General features: G+C 43.5%; 1 long non-coding RNA gene across 1 annotated transcript; it reads right to left on the minus strand.

Moving 5' to 3' along the window:
• Positions 1–472: 472 nt before the first annotated feature.
• LOC309881939 lies at positions 473–6,108 on the minus strand. Its single transcript, XR_014318210.1, has 4 exons — positions 6,013–6,108; positions 3,815–3,936; positions 3,146–3,216; positions 473–1,124 (listed from the first exon to the last, which is right to left on the minus strand). It is a non-coding gene; the product is annotated as an uncharacterized lncRNA (long non-coding RNA).
• Positions 6,109–9,795: the final 3,687 nt, after the last annotated feature.

A 9,795-nucleotide genomic window follows, 5' to 3' on the forward strand; every position in this document is an offset into this window, starting at 1 on the left:
TGATCGAACACAAACCAGAAGTGAAACCAGAAAAGCCGAGAACTACAGAAAAAAAAACACAAAGTACACAACAAACTTATTTTTAAAACTCTTCCCTTCTTTGAATACCTTGTTGCACTGCCAAGTAGCACAGGTAAGGAATTTTCAATAAATTCAGTCCTACGTTGACCCTGTCCCTTGCATTATTACTTTTTGGCACAGCACATAGGACACCTCTGGGCCAAAACACAAGTGATGTTGAAAGTACAACTGCTCCTTCCCTTTGGGAATGCAAGTTTTCTGATAGTTATATAAACACATTTGGATTTTTTTTTTTTTTTTTTGGATATTCATCACATTAGCAATTATACTATTAATGGTGAGTCAGAGAACATTTTGCTGACATTTTAAAACACACAACTTAAGGTCAGAACCTCCTAAACTTCACAAAGCAAGCAGACCTGATGTGAAACAGACTCATTCGCCCTGGTGGGACTGCTCTAATGAGCAAGGATTTGCAGCATGTGATCTCAGGTTGGGAACTATATAGAGCTGCTTCCTTTTAATTGCAAGGCACTGGGCACATCCAGGCAAGAGCAAAATATAAGGATAAAAGAGCAGCTCTGGAGAAACAGCAGATAATTATAAAATGAAAAAGAACCAAGGGTGGAGGTTGTTTTTTTTTTTTCTTTTTTTTTTTTTCCTAGTTAATCTAGGAAACCTATTCAACCAAGGCAGTAACCAGTGGTCGTTAGAAAAGTGCTGTGACACGTAAGCAGCCAAAAAAGCTCCCGTCCAGGCTTTCACAATAATCACAGACCTGAAGACAGACTTTCAACTTCTCTTGGAACAGCTCTCCCCTAAAAGCAGACCCGGAACAAAACCCCCACACCAGAGGCTATCTTTGGTGCAGAAACCCTTCTGGATAAACCAGCGCAGGGAGTTTCTTGGCAGAGGAGAGGAGTTACTTATAACTCTGCTTTGGCCGTCGCACAGCACAGACAGAGGCAGGCAGGGAGGCTGGTGGAACTCGGCTGCTTCACCGTGCTGCAGCTCACAGCACATTTTGCTGAAATTTTGATCCATGCAGAGCAGACAACTGCCCCTTCTCCCACGCTTTGCTCACATCTGGATTTGAGATAAAGCTGAAAAAAAAAAAAAAAAAGAGGAATACAATTCAACTTAACACACAGCCTTCGCTTAGCATATGTGCCCAGTTGTTCAAATCATACAAAATAGTCGCTATTACCTGATTTTGATGGAATACCAAAATATCAGCCCCTGTGTTCTCAGGAAGTCTGCGGGCTCCTGGGCTCTTGCGCGCCTTGGCCTGGCTGGTGGCTGCGTGGCAGAACCACACAGGTTTTGCTCAGCTTTGCTTTTTGCCTGGGTACATTTCTATGAAAGCCGTTTCCCTGCCATAACCACAAAGGATGAGGTAAAAAGGAAAAAACTCAAAGGCTGTGAGTGAAACCATTCTCGAATAAGGCGACATAAGCCTCACATAGGGGAGATTAAGCTTAATCTCTGAAAAGGGCCAGCAGAAAAGGCTGGTGGACTTCAAAATGAGCTACAACAGCTGTGTTTTGGTTGGCCTACAACTGCTCTCCCTTTGGCTGCTGCTGGCTCTGCTTTTGTGAGCAAGACAGATTATTAAAATACGGCATTTGGGCTCCTTTGTAGCACACTGCAGGGACTGAAGGTGGTACCAAAGCTAAGTGGGGAGGTAACGAGGTGCTCCTGTCACAGCAGAGCCAGTGCTCATCGGGCAGTGCTGCCCGCAGGTCGAAGCAAGAGATACCATTTATTGGCTTTGAGCCTGTCTTTATTTTTGTTTCAGAAACACCTTTTGATAGGAAAATGCATGCCCTTCTGTCTGTCTGGTTTAACCGCTGGGTTTAATTGGCCTTTTTTTTTAGAGCACAATAGATAAATCAGCAAGACGTGGTGGAAGTCAGAATAAATTGAGCTCAAAAGCTTTTCATTACTTACTAGTCACCACAGAAGGAGAGGAACTGCTCATTTTCCATGGTAATAAGCTATGCCACCAACCTGAAGAGTAGCTTAAAATAATTAACAGTACCAAAAAAAGAAAGGGTGTGTATAGGAGTATCTGTGGAGCCACTCCACCCAGTACGATAGGAAAAAAATGAACTGGGTGGACCTGCATTCCAGTGGCAGCTCTGAACGACTGCGCTTTGTATTTCTGTGCCCGGAGATATACATTTCTTGCATGCAATCACAAGCAATGAGGAAAAATAAGAGGCAACTTGAAAAGCAAAGCAAAGCAAAACAAAGCACTCAAGGAAAAAAAGGAAAAGAAAATAATTTGTTCGACAAGACAAAGAACAATTCACTGTGTGTGCTCAGGAGCGCTGGTTTTCATCTTTGCAGTAATTGTATCGTTTATTAGGTGATGTTTCCTGTGATGGTATTTAGAGTTATTGTGCAAGGATGTCATAACATCCCTGTTTATTAGATAAGTTTGGGGATGTTGCTGTGGGAGACTATAAGAGAAAATAACAAGAGAGAAATTGTCTGAGAAAGATCAGGTGTGCTGCTTGAATACGAAGAGCAAAATGCACAAAACAAGACAGGGGAAATAAACAAGTTGCAACCTTTCTTTTTTTTCTTTTTTTTTTTTTTTTTTTGTCCCCCCTGCAGGTGTAAGATGCCTGGTATTCAGCTCTAACCTTATGACTAGGACATCTCTCAGACCAATGAGAATCAGGAAAAACTGGGTGCAAAACCCTTGGGCCCTACTGCAAAGGAGGGAGCTGAAAGGAGAGATGTGGGCACAGAACAGCTGGGAAATCTGGAAAAGAAGGAACCTTGAGGGGACAGAAAGGTTTGTGCCACACACACAAAAAAAGTATACTATGCTGTTAAGCTTTTCTTCTTCAGAGGAATTGCTCTAAATGATTTTCCTTCCCTCTGAAGGGTTTTGGAGTAAGGCTACCCAGGAGTGCTACTGATGGTAGCCTTGGAATGACCGAGTGCGGTGTGTGCTGCTCCAGTGTGGGACTGGAGGTTAAGGTGAGACAAAACCCAAAATACAGAGGGTTAAGGTCAGACAAAACCCAAAATACAGACGTATTGTCCATGCCCTTGATTAGTCTGTCCTGGTGGACTGGCCTCTGGCATAGCTTCAGGCAACGTGTTGTACCTTATTAGAGCTTTGTTAGTCCAGGTCTGGTCACCGTCACTTCTTCACTGGTTTGTTTCCTCAGAAAAGTCCTAGAAGAAAAGACAGTGCCACTCACTCAGCCTTCATGACAAGAAATTGAAGCAACTTAAAAGAAAAGAAAATGGAAGGTTCGTTTTTGCTCAGAAAAATAATAATAATAAAAAGTTGATATCAGCAGTACAGAAAGAAATATCCTAAGTATTCAATTTTGTTTTCTGGAGTTAAATCAACTTGATTTCCTCTCCCTCAATAGGATGTTCCTTTGGTATTTAATATCTTTCCTCTGTTTTGGAATGCCAGTCTTGTTGTCATCACTGAAAGAGATGTTAAGAGTCCTCAGAGACTGCACTCATGAATAAATGTTAAATTCATTCATTTCCTAAAAATCCATCATCTTGGCTGCACAATGCTACCCGAGGCAACAATGCTGCGAATGGGCTGTGGGGCCCGCTCACGGACTCTGCACGGCCCTGGAGCATCACTACTGCCGTCGGCTTTGCCAGCAGATTTCAGGGCAGCGGGGTCAGCCACAAACCACTGGGCAGCAGCAGGATGTGCTTGGTGTGTCTCGAGGAGGAAGGGCCAAATCAAAGCCAAATGCTCAACAATGCATAAAGAATATGGGTAACAACTGAGCTGCAAACTCACCTCATCCCAAGCCTTTTTTTTTTTTTTTTTTTTTTTTTTTTTAATAGTTCAGATGTTTTCGTCTCTTCCTTCGCCATGCTCTGTGTTTCTTGTCACTGCTGTATGCACAAGGCTGTCACTGCCTGGGTCGAGCAGAGCAAGGCTGGTCAGAAAAGAACAGACTCGATGGAGGATGCATCTGCAGGTCAGGCAGTGCACTCGGGATGCTCAGGAGGATAAAGCCTGCACACAGCTATGGCTTTACTGTGCAATTATTCTTGATAGCTGTGTCTGGTTTATGGAGCTGGGAAGCTTTTTTCTTATTTAAAAAGTAAGCTTTATGGATCAGCAACAAAATGGTAAGGCGTGTCCTTGCTCTGAGGTTTTTATCTACAGTAGTGATGAAGGAGAGAAAGAAAAACTTGGGTTTTAGCTCTTCAGAGTTTGGAGAGACTGCAGTTAGAAAAATCACCTTTTGACTTGTAAAAGGAGCACATTTGATCTGGGAATTGCTCAGACAGGAAAAATCAATATGGACTGGTATAATTTGTTATTTACACAAAGTCATTTTACTCTTGACTGCTAAAGGCCTTACACCTTTTATTAATAGACATTTTTCAAATAGATTGCACTGAAGACTCTAAAGCCACACACAGCTCTTCTTCCCCCTTGGCGGATGGTTGAAGTTTGGGGTTTAAGGAAGAGGTAAAGCAGCCAAGTGAATGAGGGAGACACCTGCAAGGCTGAGATCTGACCTGGGCACTGGTGACATTAACTCTGGAAACCAGTTTCTACACAGAGGCTTCAGCTGGGAACCTGCTTTCCAACAGAGCCTCTCTGGATGCCCAGCTGGGTGAAATCCTCGTCACCAGTGCAGCTCCAAGTGCAGGATCAAACCAGTGAGTGAATCACAAGGTGCCTGTCCCTATAAGCTTCATGTCAGATGAGGAAGGAGTATGGGATAACTCATCTCTGTGAGCTGCAAAGCAAAAAGCTAGTTGGGAAAAGTTTGTGCTCAACAGGAGAGATCTGAGACCAGCTGTCGAGCTTCTATGTCCAGGTGGGTTTTTCCATGGCAGCATCATAACCTGTCCCAAAGACCCCATAGCAGAGCAAAAGAGAATACCATCGCACTGCTGCTTTCTGCAACAGCATTTTAGAACTGACAGCAGCCAGCATAACCATCCAGCTTTGTTCATGTGGAGAGAAGAAATTGCTCTTTGCTTTTTGCACGCTGGGTTTGTTCTGCACTGCAAACAAAAGCAGTTGTCTAAACTGACTCTGTCTTAATGCAGAACCAAATTATTTCCTTTTCTTCCATCTCCATCTGCTGCCTGCTTAGAGCTACCCAGGTTTACCATATTCAATGCTTGTGATTAATGCTTTCGGCAGCAGTATTTTTTTTTCTATCCTATTGCCACGTTGTCTTCAATATTCAACCCACAGAACAAGGGTGGCATCCCAGTGGTGAAGCCATGTGCTCCAGAGCCCTTTCACTGCAGTACAGAACTGAGTCTCTTTGAAAGTGCAGGTGTCATTTGGTCTGAGGTGCTGTGCTTTCAGGATGGAGAACTGCACATGCGGATCTGAGGCCTCTTGGAGCAACACTGTCATAATAAAAATGAGCCTGGTTGTGACGGTTTCCATTATGGTAAAGCAGATGAGTTCCTATCTCCTTTTGTCAAAATTAAACACTTTTGCTTGGCCCCAAAAAAAAAGATAATTCCTCCATTTGAAATGCAGATCTGATATTTTGCTATTCAATTAAATTTCTCTGCTTCTCAGATAGACTGCAATTGTTACTCAATTTCCTAACTGTGGCACTCTGAGGAGGGAGGGGTATGCTCACCATTCTTCTCCCCGAGGCTGTATTTTGCATCTGCAAGAATCAACCTAGAAAAATATCTCATGGTGCAGCTCTCCTGTATTTGCTGTGCCACCTCCCTTGTAAATACAGTCCCTTCATTAAAATGAGCATATTGCCCTCCATCCATTCCCTGTCGCTTCCATGACCTCGGGAGGTCAGAAAGTCCACCTGGACAACATCATTCCTATTTGAGAATGACTCCAGTGAGCAGAACATGGGAACATACACATATATGCTCACCCCTTAAAAAACAAACAAGCAAGCAAGTAAAACAAAACAAAACAAAAAAACCAAACAGGATCTTTCATTTTATGTCAATCAGCCCTGAGAGCATCCTTTTAAGAGACCTTACCTTGGTGGATTGGTGAGAGTCTCTCAGAGTAAATCTCTTTCTGATTCACTTCCTTCACTTCAGATGCTCTTTGTTCCTTCTGTTTGCACTTCATCACACCCACACATGCCCCTATCACACATCCCCTCCTGGCCATCCTTCTAAGTCTATCATCTGGTTGCACATCAGCAGAATTCAGGCTCCTTGCTCCAGCCACCCCTAGGAAGAGGGGATCTCCATCCCTGTCTGGGGAGCAAGAAACGAGCTGCTTCCCCTCAGCACATCCGTGCCAGGGCACATTTCCTTGGGGAAATCTCCCACAGTCAGGAGGTGATTCTTTGTGTAGCAGCCCAAATAGCACCACCTGACCTTATTGTGCAGTTTTTAAGCAGTGTTGAGCAACTAAGTGCATCAGGAATGCCAAAGCTTGAAGTAGTGTGGAGTTACAGGGGAGACATCTCAAACTGAGATACAGAAGGGACAAGGGATTAGTTACAAAATCAAAATGGAAAGGAGTTATTTGGAAGCTTTACCCCTTCCCATAACTACAGATTCAGTGAAGCATTTTTTCTGCACTGCAGTCATAGCCAGCAGCATATACAGAATAAGGATTGAAATATTTTGAAGTGCTGTCACAGTGTGAATGATTTTCTTTAGAGCATAAAATCAGACTGCAAAGTTATTTTCTGTCTGTGGCGACACAAGAAGAATGTGAATGTGATCAGATCTGGCCCTGGGCATAGAGGAGAGCAGAACTGGCCTTAGCCAGATTCTCTTTTTTTATTCAGAGTCCTGCTAAGAAACACAAAATCCAAAAGAAATTCTGAATCTGGCTGGATGTCTCATAAGAGGAACAGGATTTCAGCATAGCTGAAACAGCATGACTTTGATTATTTGAAAACGCATGATTTAATCATTTCATTATGCATACCTTTTCACAGCAGGCGCCACAGCCTAAAACAGACAGAGACAAGCATTAGATGAAACAACATACTTTCTAGCTAAAGAGATTGGAATCAAAGAATTTAATCTTGCAAGGCACTGATATCCTTGCTGCCTTTAGACTTGGCTGCAAACAGCAGGTGAGCAGCACAGCGCAAATGGAGCCTTAGCGGAGCGCTCTGCCTAGAAGTGACATCCTACAGGATGGCTTTGGTTTTTGCCTTCCACAGGGCACACCTGCCCATGTCTCATCTCCCTACAACACACAACATGCTCAGAGTGCTGTCAGTGTCCTGACACCCACCCTTAGCCCAGGTTGCCCTGACCACCCTTAAGTCCCTGCCATGCGCCCATCCTGTGTCTGTCCAGGCTGAGATCACCACAGGAGGCACCTGGGTCTTGGATCTGTCTGTGAAGCACCCAAACAGCTCTCTGCATCATTCAGTGCCCTCAGAACAGTGTCCTTGTCTTGAATCAGAGAGCTGCTCAGTAACAATGCACAACACCGTGGGCTGGTTCGCAGCAGGCGGTCTCATGGTTAGCATGCGGATACATGATTTTTCTCCACACAGAATACTTGGTCTGCCCCTTTCTGTGATGCCAGATGCTTTTCCTCTACTAGGAAATGGAAACAACCAGGGCCACAAGCAAAGCTGACCAGCGGTTCAGCAGCACCCTGACACAGACATGCTTGTGATGCTGCATTATTTAGTGGGGGCAGTGTCCAGAAGAACCTGCTCTGACTGCAGAACAGAGCCTGTGTTCACATCCTATCGCTGCCATCCTCCACTTGTTTTGCCAGAGCTAAACCAAATGGCCTCCAATTTCTAACAGAAATAAAAAAATGTATATGAAAATCCCATGTGAAGAAGCCCCCAGACATGAGCTTATGAAATATTTCACACTGCTGGAAATGACGAGTTTGACCCGTGACTTGCAAGATGAACACAGCCAACCAGATTGTTCCCCAGACCTCCTCCGGAGAGGACACCTGGAGTATCCCCACCAAACAGCCCATGCTAATGGGCTTCAGCCAAGTTTGTGGAAACCCCCTCTGAGAAAGATCAAAAGCTTCAAATTCAGTGTCTGCATCCTGATCCTCTGCAGGTATGAGAACCAGAGCAATGGGAATAGCGATGCCACCCTCTCCCCACTGGAAAGGCAGCTGAGAACACCAACCAGTTTCCTACAGACCTAAGCTGGATTCACCCAGTGACCCAAGGAGCCAAAGCTCAGTCCCAGGCCCTAATACCTGGGCTCATGGCCAATTAAAAGGTGTTCGAAGGGCAGCAGAGTGCCAGAGAGCGCTTTGATCTCACAGATCCTGGCCAGATGTGTAATAGCTGCTCAGGTGTTTGTGCAGGTATCAGTAACAGTCCATGCACATCAGACAGACAGCTTTCTTCCCGGGTTTGCTAACAGAAACAGCAGTTGCTCACAAATCACAGAGAACAGAAATAATCCCTACCTTTATAAACATCAAAAATTGTAAAGCTTCACAGCTGCACGGTTCTGAAATTGAATTGAATGACTTGACTTGCCAAAACCTGAGATCAGAGTTCCAGGTCTTTCATGCCACAGCTGAAAGTATCAATAGCTCTCAAAGAGGAGCACAGAGCTGCCTTTCAAACACCGATTGTGGCTTCAGAGGCACTATTGGGTCTTATCCTTCTAGCACAGTAGCCTCGATTCAAAGTGGGTGTGGGAGTAAAGCAAACTGTTTTTCAGTGTGAACATTTTGTTATTTAAAGGACTGGTTCTTCTTTCTGAAGCTGTATCTAAAGCCAGTTAAGGAATCTGTATTTCAATTAGTGTTTGAATTTAAAATATAACACATTTGATTTTTTTAAGTGGGAGAGCAGTGGTGTATTTTCTCTGCAAGCTATGCAGCAATGATTCAAAAGCAATATTCTTGCAAGCACAGACTTGATCATACAGAAAGGCTTTGGGGATGAAGCATTAAATTCCCAGAAATTGCTTTCCCCATTGATCGAAAGGGTCCCAGGCCTGCTGACTTCTGATGCTGTAGGACCACGTTGCTCAACCAGAACATCTCTCTGCTTAGACACAAATCTCTTGCCTTCACACGTTGCCCCAGTACGTGAAATGTCTCAGTAGCTCAATGTCAATTATTTATTTATCCCCCTAATGCCCTTTTGAGTTCTGGCACTGTTACTTGCCTAACTTTTGCAGAAGAGAAAAACAAGGCATAGTAAATCTAAATAACCTGTTAGCTTCTATTTTGCTTGTTGGTCATTGTTTTATTCATCACTGGTAAACAAAATTTCATTAACAGTAGAATTCCAGCATTAAGATCAGAGGTGATTTTTTTTTTCTTTTTTTTTTTTTTTTTTTTGCAAGCAAGAGGAAGAGGATGTCAGCTTTTTACTCACCATGCTCTCTCTTCAGTCAAGCTGAGCAAGAGAGTTCAGTTATGCTAAGAGAGGCATTTCCAGTCTCACAGACCAGGGAGACAACCTGTGGGACTCTAACAGGAAAGGAAAGACTAGATTTGCACATATGTATGCACATATATGTAATATATATATAAACATACACACACACATATATATAACATAGATTTAGGTAGATAGATGACTACATTTATGTTGATAGATGTAAACACGCAGAAACCATAACTGCTGTAAAATGAACCATTTTCAAAGCACATCATTCTGGTCCTGAAAACCCTAGAATCTTTTTTTCCAATAACAAATACATCCTCTTCCTGCCTATCCTGGACCTCAGCTGCAAAACGCAGAACCACTTTGTGTCATGGCAGAGAAAAGAAAAAGGAAAACAAAGCCAAGACAATGAAAAAAATTAAATCCCCTCTGCTAATGTTGCCAGCACTTTCTGAAT

This window comes from Aythya marila (assembly GCF_965140915.1).
Source record: "Aythya marila genome assembly, chromosome: 10".
Lineage (NCBI taxonomy): Eukaryota > Metazoa > Chordata > Aves > Anseriformes > Anatidae > Aythya > Aythya marila.